The 21,077-nt window shown below is 34.9% G+C and overlaps 1 long non-coding RNA gene across 2 annotated transcripts; it reads right to left on the reverse strand.

Annotated features, from left to right (window-relative positions):
- Positions 1-222: 222 nt before the first annotated feature.
- LOC145813434 (uncharacterized) lies at positions 223-3,251 on the reverse strand. 2 transcript variants are annotated; one of them, XR_014356502.1, is made up of 3 exons: positions 2,714-3,251; positions 2,349-2,420; positions 223-1,081 (listed from the first exon to the last, which is right to left on the reverse strand). It is a non-coding gene; the product is annotated as an uncharacterized LOC145813434 (long non-coding RNA). The 2 variants fall into 2 exon arrangements; XR_014356503.1 differs by having other exon boundaries at positions 1,869-2,420.
- Between the last annotated feature and the right edge of the window lie 17,826 nt (positions 3,252-21,077).

The raw sequence follows: 21,077 nt of genomic DNA on the forward strand, positions 1-21,077 counted from the left end.
TCAAGTGTAGTACTAATTAAAATAATGTTAGGAAAAATAATTTGGTTCGAATGATCTTGCTTTGAATTAAAGGACACACAACCGAATAAAAATGATAAAACATCAAAAATTAGGATTTTAAGCTACTAATCTAAAATTTGAGAGTTAAAAATAATTAATACTAGTGTGTTAGAAATGATTTCTAAGTTAACGAGATCAATTAGGGTTTGTACGAGTTCATCTGTGATATGTTTTCAGTTCTAGGGTTAATTTTACGAGTAAACGGGGAATTAAGGGCTTTATTATAATAATTCAAAAGTAAGGGTCTTACTAGGATTTACAAAATTTAGGGGTCTCACAAAAAGGCTAATGACAAGGACATAGATGCCATATACCAACAATAGCATCAGCTAGTAGATTATGTAGCTTAAGTGCATATACAACATAATATTTGAACTGAGACATAACTCAAAAGAATAGCAAAAATGAAAAAATTTACTGATACTAAGCATTTATATATGTGATCTAGTAAATGCACCCTTTCCAGCTTGCACTAAAACTCAAGTAACATTTCAAACAAAAAAATGACAAAATAAAAAACTAAAATTATCAAGAGTTTCCTAATGTAAATCACAATAAATTTCCCTGAAATACAAATATTTACACAAAAAAAAAAAAAAAAAAGATGTCAAGGTTACATCCAAGGGATCTCAGGCTATAAGGATTTCATTAGGAACCTCTTTCACATCATTGGATGCAACAATACTAGGGTAAGGATGGGGAGTCTGGTCATGGTTCCTTCTCTCATTAGCACCAAAACATCACTATTACTATCTTGGAAAAGTTGTGAAGTTGTTTCCCGAGCAAATGTGGTCACAAGAGAGAATTTCTCCAATAGTTGAATTGAAATATTTTGAACAAGATCCTGAAACTTTTGTCTCTACCTACCATTGTGCTGAATAAGACTAGCACTTCCATCCAAAGTACCTACTTCAGTCCTCTCTTGATTTTCATATGAGGGGGGCCCACCATCTGAGATAGGTGAAGATGGTCCAGTTGCAACAGCAACAACCCTAGGCAACTCCAAAGAGGACAAAGTTCTCTGTCCAAGAAAATAAAACAAAACAAAACAAAACTACATAGTTCAAACAGTCAAGAGAAGGCATTAAATATCAGGATAAATGAATCCGGATGATGGGTCCTTGGTTATGCTACAGATTGTACAATAATTGATTTGTCATTAGCTTATCATGTCAATTGCATAAAGAAGCAAAAGACAAAAAAAAATGATTTAGGCAATTCAGTTCACAACAAGAGTTCCATATTGTGTAGTAAAATGATTCACACTCCCCTTGTTTTGTTTTGTTTTTTTTTTTTTGTTTTTTGTTTTTTTTTTTGTTTTTTTTTTTTGGTCTTTTAACCTCTCACAAGGATAGTGTGAGGCAAAACAATAGTATATTAAAGATTATTTATCCTTAAAAATTGTTGAACAAAGCAAGGGACATTGCCCACACACAGGATAGATCTTTCTTTACCACAGTAAATTCAAGTTTAAAATCACAAACAAACTTCTTTAATTTTTGGACAATTAAGAAACCAGTGTGAACACTCAAAGAATTTGAAATCTCATAACTCAAAAACTGACATACAGATAAAAGAAATGCCACCCAAAGCTTTGCCAGTTACTTTGGATGTGTTTCCATTATCAAAATTTTGTGAACTGAAATTAAAATGTCTTAATCTAAAATTTCACAGTTAAATTTAGCTAAGTTTGGGCAGTTGTATTAACCCCATGCTCTTATTTTCTCTTGATGGTTTCTTATTTATTTAAAACTAAAAACAATGTGATGGCTACCTTTGCAAAGAGAGCAAAAGTAAAGACCTTTCACCTCTAAATATCAAGCTCTTAACCAAATAAGCTTGAGCTCAACGCTTTAGCCCTGCCCATTCTCCTGCCCCTATTGCTGAAAATTCAAATTGATGATTTTGAGAAGTCTTAAAAGTAAAGGAATATATTCATATTAGTACGGGAATAGCATGTTGTTTGGACAGGACATTTTCCTTGAACCCATGGCTGTAGATTAAATCGAAGATTCCCCACTGTGCTAATATCCAATCTAAACAGAAACGTTATTCTGAAAAGCACCAAAACCTTATACTCATTCTTCTTATTGTTCTTCCAAAAATTTTATTTTATATTCAAACCTTATTCTCATTCTTCTTAGAGTTTTAAGGAAGCTCTATTGAATTTAAATTAACACATCATCAATTTCAAAAACTTGCCAATTCAAAATCAAAACTCTAAGAAATAGCAAGTACCCACTTGACAACTCTTGTAAATTTTAGCAAAAAAGAATTGACTGATTCACCTGAGAGACATCATTGGCAATGTTAGAGGCCTTCAATGTCAATTTGGGGCTTCATAAACACAGCTTTGCAAACTATCGAAAAAGTGACCTTCAATGTCAGTTTGGGGCTTCACAGACACAATTAACTAATGAACATTAAAGAACAAAAAATCTTCAGTAGAATTTGAAATCAACAAGAAGGAAAAAATTAAACCTAAATTTGAGATAAGAGAGGTGTATATTGATCCAATCTTTTGGTTTATGAGGGGAAAAAATGAAAAATCTAAACAAAAAAAGAAATCTGAATTTTGAATTCATTGAGAGGAAAGTGAAGAAAAAAAAAAGTGAAAAACAGAGGCAGAGAATGAGAGGAGAGTGGGGTGTACCTCAAGGCGGAACCTGGAGCTAGACTGAACTGGAAAATTTAGTGTAGAGTTCTGATCAGAGAAGATTGAGGGGTCGATTGAACAGAAATGGAAAGAAAAATTAGGGCAAAGATGAGCTGTCCATCTTCTGATTTTGTTTCTAGCACATTAATGTACCCGCCGCCTGACCTTTCTCATCGTAATTAGCCCGTTCGAGATCATCGTTCTGACGAGTTCGACGGTAGTCCTTTGTAGACAAAGGTTCTGAAACAGTTGAGGGGAGTGTAGGGTCTAGATTCAAACATATGGCTTATGAAGGGATTGGAGAAGATCAAAGGTAGGGTTAGGGTTTTGGAACTGACGACGAGAGTGGAGAAGATGAAGTAGTCAACTGGTGAAGATCGGTGAAGAGAATAGGAGAAGACAGAGAGAGGGCGGCGAGAGAGGAAGAAGTGGCGGCGGTGATAGTGGTGGTTGCCGGTGGTGCCACTAGAGGTAACGACCTAGGAGGTAGAACAGATAAAAGAGAGGAGAGTGAGAGAGAGTGTTAGATTAGGGTTTAGACTCTGTATAACATACTATATATGGTTAGGGTGGTTAGGTTAGGGTTTATACTCTGTATAAATATATAAAATGTGTGATTAAAAAAAATATTATCTTATTTATTGAATCAATGAAGGAGATAGATTATGAAATCAAAATACACAAACACACTGGAATGCACATATAATTAAAACATTTAATTTAAAACATTTTCATTAAACATTTTCAAAAAAATAACTTACAATTACAATTGTAGCAACTGCAAGGATCTTTAATTGAGTACAACGGGGAAGCTTGTAAGGCTCTCAGCACACTCTGGTTTTTTTTACAACAGAAATGGAGAAGAAAATTGAAGAATGCCTGAATGCTTACAACTGATTACAATATAAAGAAATAAAAGCAAAACAGTGAGCATGTGACTTCTGAAAGCAGCTGGCCGAGCATGCGAAAAGTAGATGCTGTCGGATGCTTTCGGTGGAGTGATTGCACAGATGACCATCCTTTAGCAAAAGTTGATTGATTGAATAGTGATGGTGAACAGTAAAAGTGAACAGTAACTTTGTACTATTTATCACTTTCGGTGAATTATGGAATCAATATAAATACAAATTGGCAGCTTTTCTCAAAAGAGTATTGATTGAAGCTAATTTGTATCTATATGGAATCCAAGGTTGATTTAAACAAATGGATCCTGAGCATCTTGAAATTCGGGTCCTGAATACTGATTGGTTGATTCTTCAGAGGAATGGATCTGGGCTGACCCGTCTGAACTGTCTGAATCGGTGGATTGAGCTTTAGCTTGATTCAACAGTTGATGGGCTAACTGGATCATGTCTGCTTTGGATGATTGGGCTTTACTTTTGGATTTACCTTTGGGCTGAACAGGAGGTGGAATAGGCTTTGCCTTGACTTTGGACTGTGCTTTGGACTTGGATTGGGCTGGTGGAGCAGCAACAGCTTTGGACTTTGATTTTGTTGATTTGGGCTTGGAGCCGCTAGAAGAGGGGCTGCCAAGGTTGACTGGAGGAAGACTGGGCTGGCTTCCTTGAGTGATTGCAGCAGTTAGGTTCTGCTGGGCTTGAGCAAGAGCAGGAGTTGGAGCATATTGATCAGGTGGAAATTCTGCTGGAACAATTTCAAGAATTCTGGGAACATTGAATTTATCCCACCATTTAACTGTGTGTTGGCGGATGATAATATTATCATCAATCCCATAATTCCATTTGAATATCCATGGAATCTTGTATTTGGCAATGAATATGAGTAATAAGGGAAATTGCTTCTGGTGAGCAGAAAATGGGTAAACAGAGTTGAAATAATGAATTATATTTTTGAGATCATCAGGAAGGATAGCTGAAATGGCGCCATAGTGAGACCACCACCTCAGAAACCAAGTGGGTAACTCAGATTTGAATTTTTGATCAAATGAGATGAACCAAGAATGACTAAAAGTTTCATTTTGGTACAAGAAAATCTTGAACCAGGCATCAACGTAATCATGATAATTATATGGAATAGAATGGCCAGGTAGATCACGAAGCTGATTAGGATTACCCCATTCAGCCATGGGAACAATGTTGTGAATATAAAGTGAATGGTATAGGACCTTATAAGCATAGGTGCGGTCCTGAATTGGCTTGATTAAGATGGAATGATGGTTGATTAAAATATCCTTGTAATAGGCTAGGGTTTTCTCTGGATGGGAAAGGGTGAAATGGCATCCAGAGCCAAAATGGAATTTAGCAATGTCATTGATGGTTTGATTTCTTGGGTGACTAGGTTCTTTATAGAACAGGTTGGTAACATGTGAATTGGTATATTCAGACCGAGATGATTTAGTAGGGTTAACTGGGAATGGAGTAACTGAAACCGATTGGCTAGATACAAAAGGATCAGAGGCTAATGCAGATGAATAATCAGGGCGTTGAATAGTACCAAGGGTCTGGTAACGGTTAATGAGGTCAAGTGAATAAGAGGGGGAAACTGACTCCAAAGGAGGAGGGACAATGAGTTGATTTGGTTTATTGGAAGAGGAGGCCAAAGCCTTTGAAGGAGGCCTTGGACGAGACATCTGTGAAATAATAAACAGTGATTAGCAACCAGAAAGAAGATCTAAATAATCTTGATGATGATGTAAACAATTGTAGTTGTGAGCAAGTAAATTGCGGCAAGCTTGAAGCTGTTGGTAATTGATGTATTGGGCTCTTTTGGTAGTGGGTCTAGCTGATTTGAGGCGGCGAATGCGATGGGTAAGTTGTTTAATGAGAGTTTTGAAATAGGTAATTCGGGATTTATGGTAAGCAGTAAATGGTGCAGTCATCCCTTACCCCCCTGTAAAAATTCCCGGGTAAGAAAATCAGGTAGGGAATTTTGACAACCAGGTATATAGGTAATATCAAAATAAAAAATACTTAAAATAGCTTGCCAACGGGCAAAAATTTGCTTACTAGCAAGATTTTGAACATCTTTTTCTAAAATAAATTTGGCAGATTTGCAATCAACACGAAGTAAGAATTTTTTATTTAAAACATCATCTTGAAATTTTTGAATACATAAAACAGTAGATAAAATTTCTTTTTTAATAGTACTATAATTAAATTGTGCTTTATTCCAGACACCAGAATGATAGCGAACAATTTGTTCAGATGATTGAGGAGTAAGTTGCTGAAGGAGAATGCCACCATAACCAATATCGGAGGCATCAGTTTGAATAATTTTGAATGAATTTTCAGTGGGAATACCAAGACAAGGAAGAGACTTAACATATTGTTTGACCTGTTTAACAATAGAAGTATGAACAGAAGACCAAGGAGGAGGATTATCTTTTAACCTATCAAATAGAGGTTGACAAGTTTTCCTAAGGTCTTTATAAAACTCAGCAATGTAATTGAGGGAACCTAAGAACCTTTGTAATTGAGTTTTATCAAGGATTTCATCAGGGAATTTGGAAGCAAAGTCAATGGATCTACTAATGGGTAGGATAGTATTATGATGAATATCATATCCTAAAAACCTGACTTTGGTTTGAAATAATTTAATTTTAGGAGCAGAAATGACGAGACCATGACTTTTAATGGTGTAATAGAAGGCATTTAAATGCTTCCAATGTTCACTAAGTGATTTTGAAAAAATTAAGATGTCATCAATGTAAACAATGGAAAAATGACTAAATGGGTTAAATATGTCATTCATAATATGTTGAAATTCACTAGGAGCATTTTTTAAACCAAAGGGCATGACATTCCATTCATATTGGCCAAAGGGTGTATTAAATGCAGTTTTATATCTATCTTTGGGATGAATTTGAATTTGCCAAAAACCACTTTTTAAGTCGAATTTACTGAAAATAACGGCTTGACTAAGTCGTTTAATTAAATCTTTTTTATTGGGAATAGGATACCGAATCCATTCTAAAACAGAATTTAATGGTTTGTAATTAATAACAAGTCGAGGGACACCTCGTTCTAACTCAGCATTTTTATTAACATAGAAAGCAGGACAGGACCAAGGTGATTTACTTGGGCTAATAATGCGATTTCTTAATAATTCTTTAATTTCTTTTTTACACATTTCAAGTAATTCATAGTTCATTTGAATAGGTCGAGATTTAGTAGGAATTTGAGATTCATTAAAATTCTTAATATAGGGTAAGGTAACAACATGTTTTTTCCTATGCCAAAATGCAGTAGGTAAAGTGGAGCAAACAGTTGATTCGAGTTTTAATTTGAAATCATTAATTTGGGAAACAAGAACGGGATTAGTTAATTGTTGATCAATTCTTTTGTGATTAATTTCCTCTTTAAGAAATTTTAAATGCCGAGTGAGACGGTTAATTTGATGAGAAATAGAACAATCTTTTAATTGATTTAAGTGTAATAATTCAGGAGGAGATAAAAACTTAAATGTAACTGGTTGGCCTAAAACATGTGTAGTAATTCCGGTACTAGATGTAGTAAAGGGATATAGTAAATATATAAATGGGGAACCCAAAATAATTTTATCTGTCATATTAGTGACTAAAACAAAAGAGGTTTTGAAACATACATTATCTTGGCAAACATGTACTTTAGGTAATTTATATTTGATATGCATTTTAGTACCATTAGCAGAAGTTAATTTTTCTTGACATTTTTCATAATATGTAGTAGGAAGTAATCCTTCTTGTATGCAATTTAAATCAGCACCAGTATCAATTAAGGCAATTAATTCTAATTCAAAATCATTAACAATTATTTTGATTTTAGAATACCATTTTTGAATGTATAGTTTGTTGATTAGACTTAATCGTTTTTCTTCAGGATTGTTGGATTGAGAGTGGTGTGATCGGTTGTCGAATATTAAATTATCAGGATTAGTAGGATCAGATTCATGTTCAGATTCATGTGGAGATTCATGTTCATTGGTTTGGAAATTGTCTAAACTTTTATCAAGTTTTAAAGTAATAATTTCATCTTCTAATTTTTTATCTTTATGTTGTAAGTCTTTGATTGTTTGTTTAATCTGATTAATTTCTTGTTGTAAATCTTGTAATGTGACTTCTTTTTGTTTATTTTTAAATCTTTCTAAAGTTTTGGATAGACTAATGATAGGTTTATCAAATTTAGGTTTGGAATCTGAATGGATTAAGAGGGATTTTAATTTATCAGTATATTTTTGTTTTAACTTAGGATCATCTAACTTACTAATTAGATCGATTAAAGCAGATTCTTCTTGAGTAGTTTTGGTAAGGACAGTAATTTGTTTAACTGGTTTACAACAAACGTCATTACAACCTATTGTAATATCATTATCGGAATTATCACTAGGTGAATGGTAGTCTGATGAAGTATTAGATGGATCAGAAGAGGAAGAACTATTATCAGAATGATTTAATTGGAAAATTTCATATAACTGATTTTTGGAGTTATCATCAATTTGAAGTTGATTGACTTTTTCTTTTAATTTTTGTTTTTCTTTACATTTATTAGAGTAATGACCTTTTTGACCACAGTTATAACAAGTAATATCTTTAGTAGTTTTATGTTTTGGATGTGATTTAGATTTATAATATTTCTTTTTAGGTTTGGTATAAAATTTATCATTGGATTTAGAAGGTGAATAATTCTTCTTATATTTATATTTATTGGAATGTTTGTATGAGGATTTATGTTTGGAGTATTTGTGTGGTTTCCTACGAGAGGGTGCAACAGGAGGTAAACCATATTGTTCACAGAAATTTCCTAATTCATATTTAGCTTTATGTTTATCTTTATTAGCTTTTTGAGTAAGTTTGAGGTCAATACACATTTTTAAACCTTCTTTTTGAATAGTACTAATTATATCACCATATGTGAGATTATCATATTCAATAACACCAGTGGGTTGACTAAGAACATCTCTAATTTTATGGGCAAATAAGCTAGGTAATCCATTAATAAATTTTTCTTTCCAAAATGATTTAGTACAATCTTCGCGTAACATGACACGAGAGGTAAATACATCTTTATACCATCTAAAATCACTTAAGGTTGGACAGTTAAGATTACTTAATTGATCATGGATTCGAGAATAAATATTTGTTGAGGTACCAATAAAATGTCGAACTATTGTATATATTAATTGATTAATTCCATCAGGGTGACAACATCCAATAGATTCATCAAAAAGAGGGAGTCCATTTTCATCAGTTTGATTAGCATAAATAACAGAGTCACGGTCTGCTTCAGTGAGATATTTTTCCCACCAAGATTTGAGCATACCAGTAAAACCAGAGGTAAGTAAGGAAACAATTTCAGGTTGAGTGTATTGAGGATAATTACTGAGATAACTATTGGCGACCATAGATAAATGATTTAATTTTTGAAGGATTTGATCTTCACTGAGACCATCAATATTCCATTCGTATAACTTTTTAGCAGAAACAGAAAATTGATTACTAATATTTGTGTCTTCAAATTGGAGGTCGACAGGAGTAGGTTTAGAATACCAGTTTTTGGTATTGTGAGGATTAACTTTTGGATAATGAATTTTATTAAGATTAGAAGGTTGAAATTGTTGAGCTAATTGATTTAGTTCATTATCATCAGTAGTATCAGTTTCAGATTGATCAGATACAGTATTAGTAATAGGTTGTTGATTTAAAACAGTAAGACCTTTATCTTTAGATGTAGAAGTATCATTAGGAGTTAATTTGGTAAATAATTGTTCAATAGCTTTGACAGTAGATTGGTCAGTAGTAACTAGACTATTTCGTTTAGAACGATGATTAGGTAGATTAAGCAACGGTTGATCTAAAGCTTTAGTTGATTTGGTAGATTGGTCATCTAGATTAGTTTCTAATTTATCTAATTGTTTACCAATTGTTTTTAGACATTGATTAGTATAATTATTTTGTTCAATAACCTTTTTTATTTCAGGATCAGTACTTGGTAATTTAAAAGGAGAGGCTGGAACTTCAGAACCTTGGTGATCAATAATTATATTTTCTAATGGAGGATGATTAGAACTAACAGAAGTATTTGGAGAAGTTTTCCATTTATGTTTGGTGATTGTAGTAACCTTTTTGTAATATTGTTCCATATAATCAAAGAAAGATAATTCAAAACCATATTGAACCATAAAATTATACCATTCTCTAGTTATTCTGGATTGTTGAACAGAATTATATTTAGCACTATAAGCATGTCGTTTAGTTTTATTTTCTTTGGATCGGAATTCAATAAGTAATTTATCTAAATCAGGAGTAAAATCTTTTTTAATTGTCATTAGCTGAGGATTGACAGGTGGTATAAATCCTTCGAAATCAGTTTGAGTTGGGGAATTATTTGAAGCTATTTCTTCTTCAGGGAAATGTGAGGTAGTAGTATAAACAGGTTTACTAATTTGGGAAGTGGTAGAATTATCAATTCCTTTTAATTTATTTGTTGAAGTTGGATTAGTTGGACCAAGATGGATTTGACTGTTTTTCCTAAATAGAGGAGTGTTAAATATTTCATCGTCAGTTGATATTTCAGAAGGGACACTAGATGTACTATGTCTAGAAGATTGACTTCGATTGAATTTAATATTAACGGATCCATCATTGTTTTGTTGGATATGTTGAATGTCTTGGATTGAAGATTGTTGTTGATTATGTTTGTAATTTTCATTGACAGTAACCCATTGATTAGGTAAATTAATATCTTTCCATTCAATCATGTGAGGAATATTAATGTTTGATTCATTAGTACTACTGCTTTGGATTAATAAAGTTTTATCTTTGGGACTTTTATGTAGAGCATGAACATTTAAATTAGTTTGCATACATTTATAATGAACACGATAAATTAAAGCAATATTATGAGAAGAATCTAACATTTCAGTATATTCACCATGTAATTGTATGTTCAGTGTTAATGCCTTGAGAATATGCGGATCTCTTAAACTTAATGTAAAATCAGGAAAACAGTTAAAATGTACTGGACCAATCATAGTTAATGGATTGACACCAATTTGAATTAAACCAATATGCATGAAATTGTAACCACGATCTAAATGTCGTTTGATTAATTTTTTATCAAATAACTGACAGGTTTCTCTTGGTTTTTCTAAAGCATAAACTTGTTCAATAGTTTTAACATGAAGAGTAACTTTAAAAACATCCTGTATAAAAGAAGTTTTATAAATTTCTTTAATAGGTAGTTTTGGAATATTCCATCCAGAATTAATTTGATCATTTTGGATTTCAACATCTTCTTCATTAATTATGATGCCTGGATTAGGTATGGAAGGCAAGGTAGTTGACCTAGAACTGACTGATGAGTTACTTCGAAATAATCGATTCATTGTTTTGATTTAATTAACCAGTTTTACAGATATCTTAATACATACCCTATTCTTGTCAATTTTATCACATACCTAGTATACATACATACCCTATCTTTAAACCCCAAAGTCTGACTCTGCCTAAAGCGAAGGACTTACAGAAGACTGGGAAGAAGTGGGTGACTTAAACTAGGTGGATAGAACAGACTGATCTCTTGGGTGATCAAGATGAACTGAAAACAGGATTAATTAAATAAACAAGGAAGACGATTATACAGAAGTAGCTAAACAGTTAGAAACAGGATACAACATAACTTGGCTCTGATACCAAAAAGGCGGAAGCAAAAAGGCGGAAGCAGCATATATATGAAGGAGATAGATTATGAAATCAAAATGGATTATGAAATCAAAATACACAAACACACTGGAATGCACATATAATTAAAACATTTAATTTAAAACATTTTCATTAAACATTTTCAAAAAAATAACTTACAATTACAATTGTAGCAACTGCAAGGATCTTTAATTGAGTACAACGGGGAAGCTTGTAAGGCTCTCAGCACACTCTGGTTTTTCTTACAACAGAAATGGAGATACCTTGTTAAAAGTGTGATTAAAAAAATTAATATAATTTTTTAATCACACTTTTAATAAAAATGAGATATTTTTAATTCTTCTTATGTGATCTTTAATCACATGTTAATTAGAAGGTGTAATTAAAAAAAAATATATATATATATATATAATCACACTTAATTGAAAAGTGATATAAAAAATAAATATTATCACACTTAATCAAATCAAGTGTGATTAAAATATCGATCTAATTTTTTTTTATCACACTTCCAATAAAAGTGAGATATTTTCATTTGACAAAGTGTGATCTTTAACTGTTTTTGTAGTAGTGAGTAGTGGTGGTAGTGGAATGGCGTTTGTAGTAGTGGTGAAAGTGATAGAGGAGATGGGTGGTGAGAGAGAGAGATAAATGAGAGATAGATAGAGAAGAGAGATAGAGAGAGAGAGAGAGATAGAGACAGAGACAGAGACCGAGATAGAGTGATGAGCGAGAGAGAGAGAGAGAGAGAGACAAAGTGGTCGCTAAAAGTGCATTTTCTTGTAGTAGATCGATAAATCGACAGAGAGCTCAGTAAATAGAGAAGATGGGAGGGAGAGAGTAAGTGTAGACCACCCGAACTCGCTCCTGTCACGGTTCTGAATCTAATCTCACAAAGTGCAATGTAAGACTGATAAATCACCAAAGAGTCCAAATCCGGCAAATCGTTTTGAAAAATTGATTTTAATCAAAAAGCGCCAAACATGGACTGTTTTGCCAAATTTTAGAGTCGCCATCTAAATATTTTGTTTTGGAAAATTTAGGAAACCCCGACTCGTGCCTAAGGCCATGCGTCCGTCATCACCAAAGTTTCCTCGGCTCGGGAACTTGGGTACGAGGGGGGAAGGTCATGAAATGAGCACCCCCGCTCGCCCGATCAAAGGATTGGCCTTTACTAAACATGATATGTTATTTTGAAAACACATGTGTTCTTATTCCGGTTATTAATCTATCATTACTACGTGATGCGCACATCATACAAGTGTAGACTAAATTGCTATATTTAGAACAAAACATCTCATGTTTGTTTTTCGAAAGTGGTTTGAAGATGCTATTCGCAAGTAGGCTAAGACGCAGATTTGCCACCCTCAAGTGGGCTTAAAACAAGATGAATTTGCTACCCTCAAGTGGGCTTAAAACTCACATTCGATGAATTGTTCCAATTCAAGCAATAAAGCCTTCACCCATATGCATTCATGCAGTTAATCAATTAAGCAAATAGCATCATGGCAAACATGCTATCATGGCAATAACTTACACACATGCAAGGATGCTAAAACATAAACACTTACAATGTACTCCGAGCCAAAACAGAAAACTAGTTAGAAATCATGCATGATCCTAGTTATGTTAAGATGCCTAATGCAACACATGCAAAAATACAACTAAAATAGGCTCGACTATCTAAGATGGCATATGAATGCAACACTTGATAACAGGCTGTGAAACATGTATTCAAGTAAGTATTGAAATACAATGTCGTTTGTATGATGCGCCGAGTCCCGTGCACGCAAGACAAATGAATGATGCACGTCTGCAAAGCATAAGGTATGCTAATTGAAATATGTCCTAAACTAACCATCAAAAGCTGATAAGTAAAAGGGAGAAAGAATTGGAGGTTGGAAGACATTTACACACACATGCACGCTTATTACAACATTGTGCCCTCTCGACGGAGGGTTCGAATGAATACGCTAAGCTAATCTAAGCTAAGCTAGGCAACTAATCTAATTAAGCTAATTAGACTAATTATTACAAACCAATAAAGAAATAGCTAAGCTAAGCTACTTAATTATTACAACACTTAATTAATTAATAACTTAATTAAATTACAAAAATCAAATGCTAACTAACAAGTAAACATTTAAACTAAGCTGCTCCAACTTAGTTTGAAGAAGAAGAGGATGCATGCTCGGTTGCCGCCCCGAAAAGCTCTCCAGTTGCTCTCTTTGAGGCTCTGCCTACAGGGTGTCCTTGAGAACTTGCTGCTGAAACTTACCAAAACCAAGCTGGGGAATGCATCAGTGGCCTGCCGGCCATGATAGGTGGCTACCGGCCACCTGTCGGCCAAGAGTGGGCACTGCCGGCCAACAAAGGAAGGGTGCCGGCCACCAATGTGGCACTGCCGGCCACTGGTGTGCTGTGACACCATTCTGCAATAGAGCACAAAAACAGAGGAAATAGAGGGTCTCCCAAGGGTATGTACATACCATGCCACTCCATATCACCTCAAAACATCAAGGGAGAGGCACCATTGGATCCAAGACCACCAACCAAGCATCGCAATGCATGATGACCAAAGATCCAACTTGCACAAATTCGATCAATGCACAACAAACAAAACAAGAAAAACACTAAGACTACGGCCTTATCATGAGTGATCAAAGACAATGGAGACAAAGGGGATTGGCCCACTTTCATCACTTTGAGTATGAAGTGGGCCAATCCACCTTGTGTTCAACATAATGTCCAGTTGAACACGATGCAATGCAACACAACACATGTTTATCTTAGCATGTTAAAGACACCAAACCATGCAAGCCAAGCATGCAAGACATGTTATGGAGCCAAGAGCACTAAAGTAAGCAAAGAGCATCACACAAGAAGCATGCAATACATGGCACAAATGACTAAACCAGCTCTGGACAGAGTTCAATTAGGCCAAAAAAAAAGACCAAAACATGCTGAGATGGAAGCCCAAAAAGCTTAGAGAAGCATGCATGCATATTGGCTTACAAGTGAAGCATAAGGCTCAACCCTCAAACACAATGAAAGGGTGATAAATGCAAGAATATTGCAGAGGTATATGGTCTGAAATAATATGCCAAATGATGCCATGCCATGCCATACAAAAAGCTCAAATATGACATGCTAGAGGTCTCAAAGTGCAAGACTAGCAAAGCCAAATGCACTAAAGCTATGCAAAGCCAAGCACGCATGACCAAAACCACTCAAATCAGACCTAAAGCATACTAAAACATAGCCAAAAAAGTGCTAGGGTAGAGCATACACATGCTAGATTAATAGGCTAAAACACCAAACATGCTAGGCTAGTGAACAAAATTGCACTACAAGTGCAAGAAGCATGCAAGAGACAACCAAACTAGCCAAAAACAGAGTTATATCATGTTAAATCAGTGGCAAAAACATGCTCAAACTAAGGCTCAAAAGAGTAGAAAATCATGCTCCTTTGGTAGCTCACAAATAAGGCACAAATGCACAACTCTCAAAAGCTCTCAAGGAGTGAAAGAAGTGAGAACATGACACATGTATATGCTCTGAAATTACATGCTTAATGATGCCAAAACATGCAACCATCACAAACATAGCATGCTAAGGTGTTCAAAACTCAAGACTAGCTAAGGCACTTGTACCATATCCACACTAAGTAATGCTCAAAGGACCAAGATCACCCAAAACAGCCCTAAATCATGTCAAAACAATGCTAGAAGCATGATGGAGTGTAGCCAAAATAGACTAGAATGATGAGCCGAATTGGCAAGCATGTAAGGCTAAATGGCAAGATTACACTACAAGTGTAAAAAGCATGCATAAGGTGACTTAACTAAGCCAAAACAGAGTTATGCCATGCTGAAATAAGACCCAAAATAAGCTGAGAACAAGCCAACACATGCTAGAAAAACATGCTCAATAATTAGGTCAACAAAGCATGCAACCAAGAAACAAGAGGGGGAGGCCACCCCCCACCTACTTTGGACCTCAAAACATGGTTTCTACCACTGAAATTCCTCTGAGTTTTAGTGGTAGAAACGCCAAACAAAGGGTGCCTCAAAATCTTTAAAAGATAGCATCAAGCCCAAGCAAATAAGGCACACAAGAGGGTAGACCACCCTCAACACCAAAGAGGCTTCAAACAACCATTTTAAGCACTTAGAAACAAGAGTTTTTGCAATTGAGAGTAAGGCCTAAAAGAGAATGCAAGGATGACCAAATACTTATTCAAAACAAAGCTTTAAAAGGAGTATATGCTTACCCTTGAAGAACCACTGCAAAACAGCAAACTTTGAGGCAAAAACCAGCTTAAAACCACTCAAATAAAGCTTCCAAGTACCTCATCAACAAGAGGAAGGTGTTTGAGTAGGTGTTTGTGTGCAAAAGTATGAAGAAACACACACTTTAGGCACTATTGAGCACAATATAGAGAGATAGTGAGAACTCTAGAGAGAGAGAGAGAGAGATAGAGATTTTCAACTCTCAAATTTTCTGAACCCCTAGAGAGGGAGATGAGCCTCTCCTTATATAGAACAAGCAAGCCAAAGCTTGATAAGCTAGAAGCTTGTCTGAATTCATCCATACACGTGTATGGAGGATGCACCCAGTGTGCAACAGCTGGCTCAAAAATATCTAAAATACATCTGTTGAAACAAGATGGCCTGCCGGCCATCAGTGGTGGCCGGCAGTGTCTCATTAATGGCTGGCAGGCCTCATCAATGGCCAGCAGGCACAAATTGATAGTCGGCAGTCCTCTCTGATGGCCGGCAGGCCACTTAGAATACCACAAAGAAAAGACCAACACATGGATCAAAAATGAGACAAAATGGAAATAGGGTTTGGAATGATCAAACTTGGAGCATTCCATCGCGAAAGTCAAACACTCGACGAGCAATCAACCTTGTTACTGGATGTACCTGCAAACACATCTAAGTCTTGAGGACGGTAAAAAATGGGGTGTCTACAGTAAGGCGAACACAGTGGGGAAGATAGAGAGAGAAAGAGAGAGAGAGAGACAGACAAAACAACAGGAAGACAAAGAGAGAAAAGTGATGAGTGAGAGGGAGAGAGACATGCAGAGAAAGAGATAAAGAGAGAGAAACAAGATATGAGCGCGAGAGAGAGAGAGAACGAAAAGAGATGAACAAGAGAGAGACATAGAAAAAAAAAAAGAGAGACAGGGAGATAAGAGAGATGAGTGAGAGAAACAGAGAGAGAGATAGAGAGAAGACAGATAGAAAGAGAAAAGAGATGAGAGAGATGAGCGAGAGAGAAAGAGAGATAAATGGAGATAAGAGAGATGAGCGAGAGAGAAAGAGAGATAGATGGAGATAAGAGAGATAAACGAGAGACATAGAGAGAATAGAGAGAGACAGACGACAGATGGACAAGCAGACAGACAGAGAGATAGAGAAGAGTGACGAGTGAGAGAGAGAAAGAGAAGAGAAACAAAGACAGAGAGACACGAAGATGAAAAAATTGGTGAAAAGAGAAATGTTATATCAAAAGAGTAAGATGCTGTCGTTTTTTTTTTTGTTTTTTTTTTACGATAGAAAAATATCGTTGCATTTATTCAAAGCAGTTTGTGACTGTATATTTATGGAGCCGTCTCAAAGCCACAATATTTGTTTTTTACTTTTTTTTTTTTTTCAATGGTACCTATGATAGTCGTAAAAAACTCTTTCTTTTTTTCTTTTCCTTTTTTTGCGACTGCAGCTGGTGCCGTCGCAAAAATTCTAATTTTTTGCAACAGCAATCTCTGCCGTCGCAAATACTCTCCTTTTTTTGCAATAGCAATTTCTGCCATCGCAAATACTCTCATTTTTCGCCACAACATTTTCTGCCGTCGCAAATACTAGATTTTTTCGCGACAGCAAATTGTGCCGTCGTAAAAACTCACATTTTTCGTGACAGCAAGTTGTGCCGTCGCAAAAACTCACCTTTTTCACTACAGCAAGTTGTGTCGTCGCAAAAAATCACTTTTTGAGATGGTAAATGTGTCATTGCAAATGTTTTCATTTTTTAAGCCCACTTTTCTTGTAGTGTTGAGACTCTTTCTTTCTTTAAAACCTACATTCTCTCCACATTTTCATGTAAATCTAGTGGTTTCTCCACCCGTGGGCCTTTGTTAAAAAGGTAGAGTACGCCATGGGCTCTATTTTCATCTGAATAAAATTGGGTTTCAGTTTGTTTGAGGTTTCTCCACTCTCTCCTTGATTTCTAGTTTCGAGGTAAGGACCTTCTACATTCTCTTATGATTTTTACCTTAGTTATTTGTTGATTGTGTAAATAATGTTGCAATGTGGAGGATTTTTAAGCAAACCTAGAGTTTTGGTTTAAAATCAAAAGAGGAATTTTCAAATGAAGATATTAAAAATGGTTGTGGGTATAGATATAAGGATGTGTTGCGTTAAATTTGTTGATTTTGACACATAGATTGGATTTGGAAGGAAATAAAGTTTTGCTCTAAAATGTTTTAAATAATTGTTTTGTATTAATAATGGAATTGGTAATGGGAATGTGAAATTGGTTAGATTTTCATATAAATGATGGAGATGGATGCTTGTTATCTCTCGCCTATGGAATTTTGGATGGTTTATTTGTTTTGGAGATTGTATATCTGTTTAGAAATATCTGTTTTGGACTATCAGTGGAGGATAGCTATAATTGTTGTAGAAATTGCATGAGAATTAGGTGAATTAAAACTAATCTCTTATCGGTTGTCATTGAATACGATTGTGTTTTTAATACATTACATATATATGAGTTTGGGAGGAGAAAGAGGATGTACTCCATGTTTGAGAGAAGAAAGTGAATGGACTCCGTTGAATTAAGTTGGCCTATATGTCCAGGGTGAAAGTCCCGAAAACAACGTGTATATACATGGGTGTCGATTTCCGCGGATGAAATTTTCGTAAAATGAAAAATTTGGAGTGTTAGTGTAATGATTGTATTGATTAGAGAATCACTGGGTTGTAACCTCAGTTGGGTTGTCTGAATAACAATGGACTTGACTTATGAAACTGAGGTTAAGATAAAAAAGATTGAGATATGAAACTTGGCATACTATGATCTTGTAAAAGTACGAATGATTTTATTATGGGCATTACATATGCATATCATACTTATATCTTTGTTAAGATCCATATACTGTGCTAGATTGTTTCTACTGGGTTTTGGCTCACCCTACTTGGGAAAAACCATTTTTAGGTGTTGGTGATATGCCTCCGCCAAAGACTCAGCTTTGGAGGACTGTGGAGCTAAAGGCTCAATTTCTATTTATCTTGTATTTACTTTTTGAGCCTAGGGCTTTATTTGTATTGAGCTTATGACTCATTTTGTTATAACTAAGCACGGTCTTAGAAATGTGTAAGCCTTTAGGGCATATGAATATCTGTATAGCTTTCATTCTTTATTACGTCTTGTAATACATACTGCAGATTCAGGATGAACGATTTATGAATGTATATCGCATGTGTCCTATTTTGTATATTAACTCTGATTAATGAAAGCTTTTTATTGTATCTATATCACTTTGTACTGGTGTTTGGAGTTGGATTATTGTAATTATTTTGGGGGCATTACAAGTAGGAACCTTGAAGTAAGGCACAACAGTTAGCTTCATAAAACAGAGGGGAGGTTGATGCCATTAGGTCTGGTCTTGCACTTGATCACCTACATATATATATATATATATATATAAACAATGAGCTAAAGCCTAGTGAATAATCTCAATGTAAAGAGGTTAAATGAATGAGATTCATAACTTATAAAATTAAAACAATATAACGTTTTTGACTTAATTAAAACATCATTCAAAAATGTATAATAGCAAATATGGATTATCAAACTTTTCATAGCTTAGCATATCTCGTCTTACCCAATAGTCTTATCAAAACTTTGACAGAATACTACACAAAACGTTCACGGAGGAACGAAGCATTTATTAGATATCTATATATTTAGAATTCATAAGGTACATCAAACCGTTTAGAGTTACTTACATTTCATGGTATAACCCAATAATGCTGAACAAAATATTAGCAAAACGATCACAACAGATCGACATATACATAACGATCGCAACGGATCAATATATACATTACGATCACAATTGATTGGCTTAGACATAACAACCGCAATAGGTCAACATAGACATAACGACCATTATGGATCGGCATAGACATAACGGAGATTTCTGAACATCCAAGCATGTGTTCATGGGTGCCACCTTCGATAATCAAAAACGGAATCTCATTCATTCTATTCAAAATCTCATTTTTGGAAACATATCGTACCGTACACAATTCAGAGTTTCAAGCATAACTTAACGGTTCCAAAGTTCTTGTTCAAAAACTTATTGTATCAACCTTTCATAACAAACAAAGGTTTCACAACTTATCGGATAACATAGTCATTTCCAAAGTAATTTAGATATGAAAATATCTTTACAAAGACATTGCCCATAGTGCTTGTTCGAATGATACTCCTCGTGCAAGCGATGTACACAATACGTTTAAGCACAATATCTCAAATTACATTCAATTCTTTGAGTCAATTTTAAGCCTATTCGATTCATTTGGTACTTATTCATTTGGTTATAACTATTCATTCTTTAATTTCTTTCTTTTTCATTCATTAATTTCCATTGTGTTCATGAGATGTATATGCACAAGAAAAACACTTGAAAACCATGCAAATGAAGGCTCGAAAGTCAGAAAAATAGGAAGAAAACAAAACTGAGCCTGCCCTACTGACTGCACGTGCGGTGGCCTGGCTGCTCGTACGAATAGAATGCAAAGTGAAGCAAAGCAAGGCTGGCCGCTCGAGCGGTTTGGGTTGAAACCCAGTCCAAAATATGCTCTTCTTTTTGGACTTCTCTTTCTTCAAAATCTAACTTCATATCCATATATTTCAAAGCTCAAAATTCATAAAAATATGTTGAATTCGCCATTTCTAACTTCAAACAAAAATCATAAGTTCAAATCAAAGCTCAATTTCCATGCAATGATCAAGTTCTTTGAGTTGACATATAAATTCTTTAAACTTGCATTCTTGTGCTTCAAATCCTTAAACCCCATGGAATTTGCCTTCAATTTTGAAAACCCATGCAAGAAAATAAATGTATAATCATGAAGTTCAAGAGATTACGCCATGCATGTATAAAGCTTCTACCTATATTAACAAAACTTAAAATTAAGCTTACATTCTTCTTGGATAATTTTGGATTCCATAATTTATGAGCATAAGTCTTCAAATTCATGAGATTGGACGGAAGAATTCTTACCTAGAGTGAGTGAATTGTGAAGAATTAAATTTATCTTCTGTATGGGAAAGAAATAAACCTTCTCGTATAATCCTGTTGATCAAGTCTGCGCTCCTCCGTACGACGTCGCTTTATCACTTGAAAACACAAACGTGAGCTAGCCGGCGGGTGTGCGTCGGAAACCTCTCCGATGCCTAAGTCAGTAAGCTTGACAAATAGACAAAAGCTCTATATATTCAGAAAGCAAAGTTGTGTTTTCTCTCCAAAGGTGATGTTTGTGAGCTTTTATAGGTTTTGCATGGCACAATCCTAGTAGGACTTCTACTCCTCCATGCAGAGTCCTCCTAGGATTCACACTCCTGAAAGATAATGCTTATCCTTCAACACCCCCCTCACTGCTTAAACCAAGTGAGATGGTTTTTACCATGGCCGAACTCCAATATGAC

The sequence above is a fragment of the Camellia sinensis genome, chromosome 15 (genome assembly GCF_055761805.1).
Source record: "Camellia sinensis isolate YWXY chromosome 15, ASM5576180v1, whole genome shotgun sequence".
NCBI classification, from domain to species: domain Eukaryota; kingdom Viridiplantae; phylum Streptophyta; class Magnoliopsida; order Ericales; family Theaceae; genus Camellia; species Camellia sinensis.